The sequence below is a fragment of the Balaenoptera acutorostrata genome, chromosome 14 (assembly GCF_949987535.1).
Source record: "Balaenoptera acutorostrata chromosome 14, mBalAcu1.1, whole genome shotgun sequence".
Lineage (NCBI taxonomy): Eukaryota > Metazoa > Chordata > Mammalia > Artiodactyla > Balaenopteridae > Balaenoptera > Balaenoptera acutorostrata.
The window spans coordinates 41249045-41264294 of NC_080077.1; positions in this window are offsets into that span (position 1 = coordinate 41249045).

A 15250-nucleotide genomic window follows, 5' to 3' on the forward strand; every position below is an offset into this window, starting at 1 on the left:
TTGTTTATGGTTTCCTTGCTGTGCAAAAGCTTTTAAGTTTCATTAGGTCCCATTTCTTTATTTTTGTTTTTATTTCCCTTTCTCTGGGAGGTGGGTCAAAAAGGATCTTGCTGTGATTTATGTCATACAGTGTTCTGCCTATGTTTTCCTCTAAGAGTTTTATAGTGTCTGACCTTACATTTAGATCTTTAATCCATTTTGAGTTCATTTTTGTGTATGGTGTTAGGGAGTGTTCTAATTTCATTCTTTTACATGTAGCTGTCCAGTTTTCCCAGCACCACTTATTTAAGAGGCTGTCTTTTCTCCATTGTATACTCTTGCCTCCTTTATCAAAGATAAGGTGACCATATGTGCATGGGTTTATCTCTGGGCTTTCTATCCTGTTCCATTGACCTGTATTTCTGTTTTTGTGCCAGTACCATATTGTCTTGATTACTGTAGCTTTATAGTATAGTCTGAAGACAGGGAACCTGATTCCTCCAGCTCTGTTTTTCTTTTTCAAGATTGTTTTTGCTATTTGGGGTATTTTCTGTTTCCATACAAATTGTGAAATATTTTGTTCTAGTTCGGTGAAAAATGCCATTGGTAGTTTGGTAGGGATTGCATTGAATTTGTAGATTGCTTTGGGTAGTATAGTCATTTTCACAGTGTTGATTCTTCCAATCAAGAACATGCTATATCTCTCCATCTGTTTGTATAATCTTTAATTTCTTTCTTCAGTGTCTTATACTTTTCTGCATACAGGTCTTTTGTCTCCTTAGGTAGGTTTATTCTTAGGTATATTATTCTTTTTGTTGTAATGGTTAATGGAAGTGTTTCCTTAATTTCTCTTTGAGATTTTTCATCGTTAGTGTATAGGAATGCAAGAGATTTCTGTGCATTAATTTTGTATCCTGCTACATTACCAAATTCATTGATTAGCTCTAGTAGTTTTCTGGTAGCATCTTTAGGATTCTCTATGTATAGTATCATGTCTCTGCAAACAGTGACAGTTTTACGTCTTCTTTTCTGATTTGGATTCCTTTTATTTCTTTTTCTTCTGTGATGGCTGTGGCTAAAACTTCCAAAACTATGTTGAACAGTAGTGGTGAGAGAGGGCAATCTTGTCTTCTTCCTGATCTTAGAGGAAATAGTTTCAGTTCCTCACCATTGAGAATGATGTTGGCTGCAGGTTTGTCATATATGGCCTTTATTATGTTGAGGTAGGTTCCCTCTATGCCTACTTTCTGGAGAGATTTCATCACAAATGGGTGTTGAATTCTGTTGAAAGATGTTTCTGCATCTATTGAGATGATCATATGGTTTTTCTCCTTCAGTTTGTTAATATAGTGTATCACATTGATTGATTTGCGTATACTGAAGAATCCTTGCATTCCTGGGATAAACCCCAATTGATCATGGTGTGTGATCCTTTTAATGTGCTGTTGGATTCTGTTTGTTAGTATTTTGTTGAGGATATTTGCATCTATATTCATCAGTGATATTGGCCTATAGTTTTCTTCTTTATGACATCTTTGTCTGGTTTTGGTATCAGGGTGATGGTGGCCTCGTAGAATGACTTTGGGAGTGTTCCTCCCTCTGCTATATTTTGAAAGAGTTTGAGAAGGATAGGTGTTAGCTCTTCTCTAAATGTTTGATAGAATTTGCCTGTGAAGCCATCTGGTGGTGGGCTTTTGTTTGTTGGAATATTTTTAATCACAGTTTCTATTTCAGTGCTTGTAATTGGTCTGTTTATACTTTCAGTTTCTCCTGTTCAGTCTTAGAAGGTCATGCTTTTCTAGGAATTTGTCCATTTCTTCCAGGTTGTCCATTTTATTGGCATATAGGTGCTTGTAGTAATCTCTCATGAGCCTTCGTATTTCTGCAATGTCAGTTACTTCTCCTTTTTCATTACTATTTCTGTTGATTTGAGTCTTCTCCCTTTTTTTCCTGCTTATTCTGGCTAACGGTTTATCAATTTTATTTTTCTCAAATAACCAGCTTTTAGTGTTATTGATCTTTGCTATCATTTCTTTCATTTCTTTTTTATTTATTTCTGATCTGATCTTTATGATTTCTTTCCTTCTGCTAACTTTGGGGTTTTTTTGTTCTTCTTTCTCTAATTGCTTTAGGTGTAAGGTTAGGTTGTTTATTTGAGATTTTTCTTGTTTCTTTAAGTAAGATTGTATTGGTATAAACTTCCTTCTTAGAATTGCTTTTGCTGCATCCCATATATTTTGGTCCATCATGTTTTCATTGTCATTTGTTTCTATGTACTTTTTTATTTCCCCTTTGATTTCTTCAGTGATATCTTGGTTATTTAGTAACGTATTGTTTAGCCTGCATGTGCTTGTATTTTTTACAGATTTTTTCCTGTACTTGATATCTAATCTCAGAGCATAGTTGTCAGAAAGATACTTGATATGACTTCAATTTTCTTAATTTTACCAAGGCTTGCTTTGTGACCCAAGATATGATCTATCCTGGAGAATGTTACATGAACACTTGAGAAGAACGTGTATTCTGTTGGTTTTGGATGGAATGTCCTATAAATATCAATTAAGTCCATCTTGTTTAATGTGTCATTTAAAGCTCATGTGTCCTTATTTCTTTGCATTTTGGATGATCTGTCAACTGGAGAAAGTGGGATGTTAAGTCCCCTACTGTGATTGTGTTACTGTTGATTTCCCCATTTATGGCTGTTAGTATTTGCCTTATGTATTGAGGTGCTCCTATGTTGGGTGCATAAATGTTTACAATTGTTATATCTTCTTCTGGGATTGACCCCTTGATCATTATGTAGTGTCCTTCTTTTTCTCTTGTAATAGTCTTTATTTTAAAATCTATTTTTAAGGAACCTCCATACTGTTCTCCATAGTGGCTGTATCAATTTACATTCCCACCAACAGTGCAAGAATGTTCCCTTTTCTCCACACCCCCTCCAGCATTTATTGTTTGTAGATTTTTTTTATGATGGCCATTCTGACCAGCGTGAGATGCTATCTCATTTTAGTTTTGATTTGCATCTCTTTAATGATTAATGAACTACCATACGGCCCAGCAATCCCACTACTGGGCATATACCATGAGAAACCCTAATTCAAAAAGAGTCATGTACCAAAATGTTCATTGCAGCTCCCTTTACAATAGCCAGGACAAGGAAGCAACCTAAGTGTCCATCAACAGATGAATGGGTAAAGAAGATGTGGCACATATATACAATGGAATATTACTCAGCCATAAAAAGAAACAAAATTGAGTTATTTGTAGTGAGGTAGATGGACCTAGAGTCTGTCATACAGAGTGAAGTAAGTCAGAAAGAGAAAAACAAATACCATATGCTAACACATATATACGGAATCTAAAAAAGAAAAAAAAGGTCATAAAGAACCTAGGGGCAAGATGGGAATAAAGACACAGACCTACTAGAGAATGGACTTGAGGATACGGGGAGGGGAAAGGGTAAGCTGGGACAAAGTGAGAGAGTGGCATGGGCTTATATACACTACCAAACGTGAAATAGATAGCTAGTGGGAAGCAGCCACATAGCACAGGGAGATCAGCTCGTTGTTTTGTGACCACCTAGAGGGGTGGGATAGGGAGGGTGGGAAGGAGGGAGACGCAAGAGGGAAGAGATATGGGGACATGTATATGTATAACTGATTCACTTTGTTATAAAGCAGAAACTACCACACCATTGGAAAGCAATTATACTCCAATAAGGATGTTTTAAAAAAAAATCTCTTTTGTCTGATATGAGAATTGCTACTCCAGGTTTCTTTTGATTTCCATTTGCATGGAATATCTTTTTCCATCCCCTCAGTTTCAGTCTGTATGTGTCCCTAGGTCTGAAGTGGGTTTCTTGTAGACAGCATATATACGGGTCTTGTTTTTGTATCCATTCAGCCAGTCTGTGTCTTTTGGTTGGAGCATTTAATCCTTTTACGTTTAAAGTAGTTATCGATATGTATGTTCCTATTACCATTTTCTTAATTGTTTTGGGTTTGTTATTGTAGGTCTTTTCTTTCTTTTGTGTTTCCTGCCTAGAGAAGTCCCTTTAGCATTTGCTGTAAAGCTGGTTTGGTGGTGCTGAATTCTCTTAGCTTTTGCTTGTCTGTAAAGGTTTTAATTTCTCCGTTGAATCTGAATGTGATCCTTGCTGGTTAGAGTAGTCTTAGTTGCAGGTTTTTCTCTTTCATCATTTTAAATATGTCCTGCCACTTCCTTCTGTCTTGCAGAGTTTCTGCTGAAAGATCAGCTGTTAACCTTATGGGGATTCCCTGTATGTTATTTGTTGTTTTTCCCTTGCTGCTTTTAATATTTTTTCTTTGTATTTAATTTTTGATAGTTTGATTAATATGTATCTTGGCATGCTTCTCCTTGGATTCATCCTGTATGGGACTCTCTGTGCTTCCTTCACTTGACTGACTCTTTCCTTTCCCATATTAGGGAAGTTTTCAACTATAATCTCTTCAAATATTTTCTCAGTCCCTTTCTTTTTCTCTTCTTCTCCTGGGACCCCTATAATTCGAATGTTGGTGCATTTAATGTTGTCCCAGAGGTCTCTGAGACTGTCTTCAATTCTTTTTTTTTAATTCTGCTCTGTGGTAGTTATTTCCACTATTTACCTTCCAGGTCACTTATCCGTTCTTCTGCCTCAGTTATTCTGCTGTTGATTCCTTCTAGAGAATTTTTAATTTCATTTATTGTGTTGTTCATCATTGTTTGTTTGCTCTTTAATTCTTCTAGGTCCTTGTTAAATATTTCTTGTATTTTCCCCATTCTATTTCCAAGATTTTGGATCATCTTTACTATGATTACCCTGAATTCTTTTCCAGGTAGACTGCCTATTTCCTCTTCATTTGTTTGGTCTGGTGGGTTTTTACCTTGCTCCTTCATCTGCTGTGTGTTTCTCTGTCTTCTCATTTTGCTTAACTTACTGTGTTTGGGGTCTCCTTTTCGCAGGCTACAGGTTCGTATTTCCTGTTGTTTTTGGTGTCTGCCCCCAGTGGGTAAAGTTGCTTCAGTGAGTTGTGTAGGCTTCCTGGTGAAGGGGACTAGTGCCTGTGTTCTGGTGGATGAGGCTGGACCTTGTCTTTCTGGTGGGCAGGGCTGCATCCGGTGGTGTGTTTTGGGGTGTCTGTGACCTTATGATTTTAGGCAGCCTCTCTGCTAATGGGTGAGGTTGTGTTCCTGTCTTGCTAGTTGTTTGGCATGGGGTGTCCAGCACTGGAGCTTGCTGGTCGTTGAGTGGAGCTGAGTCTTAGCATTGAGATGGAGGTCTCTGGGCGAACTCTCACCGATTGATATCATGTGGGGCTGGGAGGTCTCTGATGGTCCAGTGTCCTGATCTCGGCTCTCCCATGTCAGAGGCTCAGGTCTGACACCTGGCCGGAGCACCAAGACCCTGTCAGCCACACAGCTCAGAAGAAAAGGGAGAAAAAAAAGAAAGAAAGAAAAAATAAATAAATAAATAAAAATTTTAAAATTAAAAATTAAAAATATATTATTAGAATAAAAAAATAAAAAAGTAATAATAAAAAGAAAGAAGAGAGCAACCAAACCAATAAACAAATCCACCAATGATAACAAGTGCTGAAAACTTAACTAAGATAAACATAAAAATCAGAAACCAGTCAGTTGCGTACATCAAACCCCAAGTCTCCAGTTGCTCCCAAAGTCCACTTCCTCAATTTTGGGATGATTTGTTTTCTATTCAGGCATTCCACAGATGCAGGATACATCAAGTTGATTGTGGAGATTTAATCTGCTGCTCCTGAGGCGGCTGGGAGAGATTTCCCTTTCTCTTCTTTGTTTGCACAGCTCCTGGGGTTCAGCTTTGGATTTGGCCCCGCCTCTGCGTGTAGGTCGCCTGCGGGCGTCTGTTCTTCGCTCATACAGGACGGGGTTAAAGGAGCAGCTGATTCGGGGGCTCTGGCTCACTCAGGCCGGGGGGAGGGAGGGGTTCGGAATGCGGGGCGAGCCTGCGGCCACAAAGGCTAGCATGACATTGCACCAGCCTGAGGCGCGCCGTGCGTTCTCCTGGGGAAGTTGTCCCTGGATCACAGGACCCTGGCAGTGGTGGGCTGCACAGGCTCCTGGGAGGGGAGGTGTGGAGAGTGACCTGTGCTTGCACACAGGCTTCTTGGTGGCGGCAGCAGCAGCCTTAGCATCTCATGCCCGTCTCTGGGGTCCGCGCTGATAGTCGCAGCTCGTGCCCGTCTCTGGAGCTCGTTTAGGCGGTGCTCTGAATCCCCTCTCCTCACACACCCCAAAACAATGGTCTCTTGCCTCTTCGGCAGCTCCCGGACTCCCTCCCGGCAGCTGTGGCGCACTAGCCCCCTTCAGGCTGTGTTCATGCCGCCAACCCCAATCCTCTCCCTGTGATCTGACCAAAGCCCGAGCCTCAGCTCCCAGCCCCCGCCCGCCCCAGCGGGTGAGCAGACAAGCCTCTCGGGCTGGTGAGTGCTGGTCAGCACCGAGCCTCTGTGCGGGAATCTCTCCGCTTTGCCCTCCACACCCCTGTGGCTGCGCTCTCCTCTGTGGCTCCGAAGCTTTCCCCCTCTGCCACCCGCAGTCTCTGCCCGCGAAGGGGCTTCCTAGTGTGTGGAAACCTTTCCTCCTTCACAGCTCCGTCCCACTGGTGCAGGTCCCGTCCCTATTCTTTTGTCTCTGTTTTTTCTTTTTCTTTTGCCCTACCCAGGTACGTGGGGGGTTTCTTGCCTTTTGGGAAGTCTGAGGTCTTCTGCCAGCGTTCAGTGGGTGTTCTGTAGGAGTTGTTCCACATGTAGATGTATTTTTGATGTATTTGTGGGGTGGAATGTGATCTCCACGTCTTACTCTTCCACCATCTTGAAGGTCCTCTAGGTTGAATATGTTTTTTAAATAAGTTAAAATTCTGAATTTCCAATTTTTAAAAATATATGAAACATGATAATCATTTAAAAGTACTTTCGAAACTACAATTTACTGTGCAGATTTTTTTACAATGTTAATACTTCCTTAGAAATATATAAATTGTATCTTATAATTATTTAAAATTTCTTTACTGTGCATTCTATTTAATATTTCATTCCATCAGTAGTAATCACAGCAAATAAAATATGCTTTTATGCCTTTAATACTCTCAGACACATTAGCTTCTTTCTTAAGCTTTAAGCTAGGGTTTTGTTCAGACCTTCAGATGTTACTCAACAAGAATACTTCAGTATAAGTACTCAGCTCCCATGATGCCCTCTCTTCAAAGCATTAAGTACAAACTGATCTTTCAAGAAGTGTGCAAATGATGCCCAGTATGCTGAGCAGCATGAACAAAAGACCTGAAAACAGCAAAACCGCTCTGAACCCTCTGGACTTTCTTATATTTCAGGTGCAGAGAGCTCCCATTCTGAAAGGTAATATATCTTTTTAAACACCCAGTTTTCCTGTTCCCATCTCCCAAGGTTTCATCTCATAAAAAATGTTAGTTGACATTATAAACAGATGCTGGAAAGCACTCATCCAATTCATGAAAAATTCAGCGTGTTTTAAGCAAACATAGCAAAATCACTTATTAGGAAAAAATGCGTAGTCTGATAGATGACCATGATTATCAGGTAAATTATTCATTTCACAAAGCAATCACCCATTGAAGACTCACTCATTATTCAGAGATTGTCAGGGAATAGAGGATAAGGAGTGAGGTTGTGGAATGAGTGAGCAGCGTGTCCAAAAACCAAGTACGGTAAGAAGTCCAACTGGAGCAGGGTAAACATGAAGTCTGGGGCCAAAAACTTGCAAAGGATTCACTGTCAGATTAGCATATATCAGTGCTACAGAGATTAAATCCATGAGAAGTCATCAGGGCCCAGAAACTCTTTTTTTCAGAAGCTGAAATCTGCTTACATTAGGAATATAAACAAAAATTTGTGCCAATTTTATTTGCAAAATTCTCAAGAACAAAAATAATTATAAACCTGAAGCAGCACTAAGTTGCACGTTAAAATATTTCTGTCAGAGACAAACTTTGCAATGATCATAATTCCATCTATGAGATTGTACTATGGATTATATTGTACTCTGTAAACATTAGAAAACCCTAAACGCTAAATATGAATTAGATGATGCAACATGTCACTTGCTAAGCAATATATTGATTTCAGTGTGTGCTCTGTGGAAATTTAAAAATTACTTTATAGTTATATCTATTACAGTTGTGCCAGAAAAGTTCTTTTCCTCTTGAGTCAATTATGCACCTTTTTAATTCAGACCAACCAGTCAATTTTTATGGCCTGGGTTGTCCAGTAGTGTTTGAAGTTGTTTTTGAAGATGGTCTGCAATCAGAATGGTTCTGCAAGTAGTCATGGAAGATAAAATAGATGTCACCTATCTTAACTGAAACACAGGGGTTTTGCCTTCTAGCTAGAAAGTACTGTCTTTATAGCTCATCATCCATGATTCAATCCTATTTTCTCTCAGGGTTTGTCTGTACCGGAGAGTTGTTATGTGGTTTATAGTTAGGGCACTATAATATGCTAGTTTATTCTGCAATGCAGTACTCAACTCTTATCACACATTTAGAGTTGGGTCATATTCAGAAATATGTATCCTTCATACATAATCCACATTCCAATAGGTTCCACTGCTGCAGAGACCCAGTAAGAGATCCAGTAGGAAATATGTGTCTATATAAAAAGTAAATTTGGACATCTAGTCCCATCTCAATAAAAAGTAACTCCCTTTGGGGGAAACTGTAGAGTATGACTGGTCAAGGTATACCTACCATTAGGCAGCAAACCACTACAAAGTAATATTCAGTCTAAAGGAAAGTGAAGTTCCAGTTCAAAAATTTCCCCCCTTGGAAACCCTATACATTATCAAACAGGCAAATCCAAATCTGCCCTAAAGTTATGGAATCAAAGGAGCAGAACCCACAGTCTTTAAGGGTTGGCCTGGTCTTTCTTCCTACTTTCATGTTTGATTACAGTAAAAAGGCCAGGTGAAAATTGGATCTAGAGTAAGTTCACTAACGATTCCATTTATTATAAATGAGTGCTTACAATCACAAAGACAAAGAAAAATGTTGTACTAAGAGATCTTGGACCCGAACTTCTTTTTCTGCTTGTCTTTCACTTCCTCCCTACACTCCCTTTTGAATTCTTAAGTACACAATTGATGGTCTTTTCTTTCCTAATGATTATTTCACATGCATTCAACCTTTAAAAAGTTTTAAATTCTTTTAAAATGATTTGTATGAGGTGCATTTATTTACACTCTTTGTATTTAAAAGTGTTCAAATCTAGATGTGTATTAACATTGAAGAATTGAACAGTGAGTGTAGGGAGGCCTATGGAGTAACACTAGAGTCAGCAGAGAGAGCTGTTGGAGGTTGGAAAGCAAGGTATAGACTAGCGGGAGGCCACATACCCTAGATTGGTCACAACAAATGATTCTAGCAGCACTGAATAATTATTGGGGAATAATGAGTAGGAAGAAAGTTTTGAGAATGAGTGGCCTGAAGCACAGGCAATAAATCAGCCTTTTGCATACTGCCATCACTGGTTAACCCAAAGATTCATAGAGCCTTCCTCCATTTTGGCAGGTTCCATTCCATTAAGTGATCTGTTCCACTTTTTCTCTCTGGAAGGTTCTTTCCCTGGGTTATCCTAGAGATTCTACCAGATGATATTAGGTTCTATATCATTGAAAGATTTCAGTTTTCTAACTCCTCTTTCTTCCCCTTCTCCTTTCCTTTAGCAGTTGTATGGCTCAGATATAGGCCATGATCATGATCTAGGTGCTAGAAATACTTCAGTGAACATAACTCTAGCTTTGAAGTCGTTCATAGACTAATGTGTGGATCAAGCAAATGATACACATGTTTTTATTTTTTTCTCTACATATACTAAGGGTTTGATGCCCAATCTAATTAAGTCCTGAAAAACGTATGAAGACACCTGTATTAGTCAGCTCAGTTGCCATAAAAAAATTCCATAGACTGGGTGGCTTAAACAAAAAAAACTTGTTTTCTCACAGTTCTGGAAGCTAGAAGCCTGAGATCAGGTGCCAGAATGATCAGGTTCTAGTGAGGTTCCTTTTCCTGGCTTGCAGATGAGAGAGTTCTGGTGTCTCTTCCTCTTCTTATAAGGGTACCAGTTCTATTGGATCAGGGTTCCACACTCATGACCTCATTTAACCTTAATCACCTCCTTAACGACCCCTATCTATAATACAGTCACATGGGGTTTAGAGCTTCAACATATGAAATTTGGGGGACATAATTCAGTTCATAGTATATCTCAGTGATATCTCCTTCAGTGATACCTACCATCTCCCAGTTCAAACCCGTGTAAGCTTTTATCATCCTAGGTCTACCTCTGGTTAACTATTTACTATTTTAAAATTTCCAGTTCAAAAATATCTTCTGTTCTCCCTTTGCTTAATTCCTAGCTCACAGAATTTGATACATAACTAATATGGCATTTTGATGTATAATTAGTTATGTGTTTTATCTCACTGACGAGTGCCTCAAGAACAGTGTCCCAATTGTCTGTGGCTGCATAACAAATCACACCAAAACTTAGTGACTTAAAATAAGGATCATCATTTTATTACCTTGCATGGTTTTTGTGGGTCAGGAATTTGGAGAGGGCTTGACCGTATGGTTCTGGCTCACAGTTTCTGTATTAGTCTGATCAGACTGCTGTAACAAGAAGTTTAAGATCAAGGTGCCTGCAGAGTTGGTTTCTTGTCAGGCCTCTTTTACTGGCTTGCAGATCACTGACTTCTCACTGTGTTCTCACATGGTCTTTCTTCTGTGCACACATGAAAAGGGAGAGAGGTCTCTGGTGTTTTTTCCTCTTCTTATAAGGACACTGGTTCTATTGGATTATAGCCTCACCCTCATGACCTCATCTAACCTTAATTACCTTCTTAAAGGCCCTATCTCCTTATAAGTCACTTTAGGGTTTAGGACCTCAACATACGAACATTGGGCGGGGGCCACACAATTCAGTTCATCACAGTCTCTCATGTAGTTTAGTCAGTCAGTGGATGGAGCTGAAATACAGGGGGCTGGAGCAGATGGGAACTGTTTGAATTTCTCTCTGTTTCTCCTCTCTCCACATTTTCTTAGGATGTTTCTATGTGGTCTCTCCATGAGAACTATTTTGGGCTCGGCATAGTAATCAGGGTTGTTGGACTGCTTACACAGCATCTGGCTCTCCCCAGAGCAAAGGTCTCAAGAGAGCAAGGCAGAAGAACATGGATGGCATTGTTATGGCCTTGCCTTGAAAATTATATCACTTTTGACATACTATATTTGTTGAGGCAAAAGCTGACTCAGGTTCAAGGGGAGGAGATACAGACTCTGCCTCCCAATGGGAGGAATATCAAAATCACAGTAAGAAAAGAATGAAGGTTAGAAGGTATTGTTACTGCTTTTTTTGGAAAATATGACTTGCCATAGGCAGGAACTATGTTTCCTCCTTCTTTTTTCCCCCCCTTAAGTTTTATATTCCTTGTGCCTAACACAGTGACCAATATGAACAAATGTCTAATAAGCAATTTTCAAATAGAGTGATTACTGTCAAGTTCATGTGCATGTGTTTTTCCATTTGAACCTTCTAGGGGCAGCCTTTTTAAAATTTTAAGTCATTATTGTTTATAATTATAATTGAAAAGATGAGATACACTTGTGATACAAAAAGCAGTAGCAAGACTCATGAAGAAAATCTAAACATATTTCCATGACAAGTGTATTAATTCTAAAATGAATGTAAGATGCCATTTTACTTGACATTGGCTAATTAACACACACACACACACACACACACACACACACACACACACGAGTAAGGGAGGCAGAGAGAGAGAGAGAAGAATTTTAAGGAATTGGTTTATGTGATTGTGGATGTTGGCAAGCTCAAGATTTGTAAGGTTGGCCAGCAGGCTAGGGCCCCAGGGAAAAGTTGATGCAAATTGAGGCAAAAGGCAGTCTGATAACAGAATTCCTTTTTCTTCAGGGTAGGCTATTCTTTTTCTTAAGGCCTTCAACTGATTTGACGAGGCCTAACCATATTATGGAGGGTTATTTACTCAGTCTACTGATTTAAATATTAATCTCATCTAAAAAAAATACCTTCACAGAAACATCCAGATGTGTGTTTGACCACATATCTGAGTACCTTGGCATAGACAGGTTAATATAAAATTAACCATCACAGATACTAATGATAGAGTTAGTCATTGTTCTCACTAAGAATGTTAAAAAACCTTTAAGCAGATTTTACTTGTGAAATTAGCTCAGACAGATACCGTCTGTATTTCACAATTTCCTCTCCATTGAACTATTCTGTGTTTTTGTGCAATATCCTCAAGGAGATATGGTATGAAAAGGTTAGGCTAACTGCAATAATAAACAAACCCAAGATTTTGGGGACTTAACACACAAAAAAACTTATTTATCTTTTATACAAAAGCTTAATATCCATGAGACAAATCAAGCGCTCAGACTCTTTCTAGCTGTACATGGGGAAAGGAGAGAGTGAGGAAAAGTCCTGCCTAGGTGGAAAGGAGCTAAGAAATGCAGTCTAGCATTGTCTCAAGGAATCAGAGGTAATCGTAGATCTTGGTGAGCAATCTTAGCCTCAGACACAGGCCATCACCTAGGGGCATGAGAACTCTGGGGACTGCCCTCCATCCAGCAGTGAAAAATGAACCTAGGAGTAGCAGCAGAAGAGGAACGCTGAGACTTCCCTGGTGGCGCAGTGGTTAAGAATCCGCCTGCCAATGCAGGGGACACGGGTTCAAGCCCTGATCCGGGAAGATCCCATATGCCTCGGAGCAACCAAGCCCGTGTGCCACAACTACTGAGCCCACATGCCACAGCATGCCACAACTACTGAAGCCCGTGAGCCCCTGCTCTGAAACAAGAGAAGCCACTGCAATGAGAAGCCCATGCACCGCAACGAAGAGTAGCCCCCGCTCGCTGAAATTGGAGAAAGCCCGCACGCAGCAACGAAGACTCAGTGTAGCCGAAACTAAATAAATGAATAAATTTATTTTAAGAAAAAGAACTGCAAGTATCCACATTGTCTTTAGAGTATCCTATCTCTTGATTGGGATGTGGCACAAGATTTTTCTACTTTCCATTCTGTAAATATACCTAAAGTATAGTGCCTCTATTTTAACTATGCATTTTAGTTTAAGTCTATAAGAAGAGAGAAGATTCTGCAAAATTTCTCTTTGCTGGGAAATAAGAGATTAAAAGTAACACTCCAGGCTTTCGATCAATCACTGGTTCCATCTGGTGAATGTTCTCTTTGATGGCCTCATTTAGAACTTCAAGAGATTTTGCACAGATTTAAAATTCTCATTAGAGTGCTTGCCAAAGCATCTTAAATGCAAAGTAATCTTAACTTTAAAAATTTAGAAATTGTTGAAGGAGACATACCATTTAGAACCAATAAATGAAAACCGTGAGACAAAATGGGTCAGAAAAAATTCTAGCACATTCTATAACACTGTTGCTCCCTGAAAATAAAAGTAATCAAACCTTCATTACTGTTTTTAAAGGTGCTTTTCTATATAGAACTATGTTCATTTTTTTGTAACTTTGTAGCTCCCATCCCAATTCATAGGGAGATATGAAATATAGCTGGTAGAGATTTTTCCTAATATTTGCCACTTTCTTCACCTTTGGAATGAATCCCAAATGGACTTGATTTTATAAGTTACATGTTTCTTCTGCTCTTCAAGCAATATTGATCTCCTTCAAATCCATTTCTTTCTCTTCTAGAAAAATGGACATCTCAATTTCTTCAGCGTAGCCTATATAGCCATTTTTAGTGGACAAGGAAAAAGGTACATTCATTATTTCTTTCCCCAAGAAACACTGTATTTTATCATTAAATTAACCTTAGTCTACCTTAAAGTCTCAGTGGCTACCGAGATTTTAAGCCTTCTCCATAACATCTTATTCTTAATGGGTTTTAGAGACATTTTGTTAACTTTACTATTTTATCTGTGAAGGTCTTTTCCATATTTTATATGGACTCCCACAACACATATTTTTTTCAAATTTTAATGTCCATTGAATTCTAATATGCATAATTTTCCTTGCATATTTTCCTATTTGGATTTCTAATTTTTTACTACCTTCTCTATAGTAAAAAGAACCATATAATATTTCTTTAGATAGAATGGAAAGGAGAGAATAAGCAGCAGGAAAGTGTGCAGAGCCATCATAGTGATAGATTGGCAATATCTTTATAATTATTTCTATCATAACTCTTACAGTGATAGCACACAGTGACTTCAACAGAAGATATATCTATTTAAGTCTTCTTGGGAATGTCAAACACAGTATGCTAGAGAGAGGTGCAAGGCATATTGCTGCACATTCATAATGCCAACAAATTGAAAACAACCTGATTTTAAAATTCTTTTTCAAAACTAATGCTTTATTTGCTATAAATGAAGAATAAAACAGGCAAAAAGAATGTAGTCCGGATTTGCGATGGAAACGGAAGGAAGGAAAGAGGACCATCCTTTGGTGAGTACTCTCTTTCGGTACTTTCACACAAATTATCTCATTAATTCTCACAACAATATCCTAATTGTTGTATGTGTATATAATTGTCTCTACCATGTATATGAAAAAATGAAGACTCAATTCAAGTAGTAAGCAGAAGGTTGCATTGCTAATAAAAAGTCATGTAAGGATTTGAACCAGCTCTGGATGGTAATGATGCTATGGCTGTGGGGCCTGTAGGAGGGGAAAATGGAATCCACAGAATGGCTTTGAGCACATTAGTAAGTCATTTATAAAAAGAATATTCAGCATCTTCAAATGTATCCATTCCAGCATTTGATAAAAGCTAAGCCAATTTTATTTAATTGGTCCTGATGTGGATCATGTACAAAGTGATGGTAAAGACTATGAATTTGAACTTAACCAGATATTTTTTTCATGATTTCATGGATGACTAAATTAAAATAGCTGAAGGATCATTAAGCACACAGGATTGATTACTTAAGCAGCTTGCTGAATTGTTTTCTTTGGCTTTCTTTGAGGATGAGGGAGAATGCATGATCATCTTTTCCAAGTTAAGTAGATGAGAGAGAGAATTCATTTTCCTCAGCTTCTTCAACATATAGCTCCTCTGAGAAATCTACCTTAATGTATTACCTTAACAATTGAATCTTCTATCCTGTAGTTCCTCAAACACTTAATGTACCATAATGCTTTGTACAGTAATTTATATCTGGTCACTACAAGTTCTGTAAATGT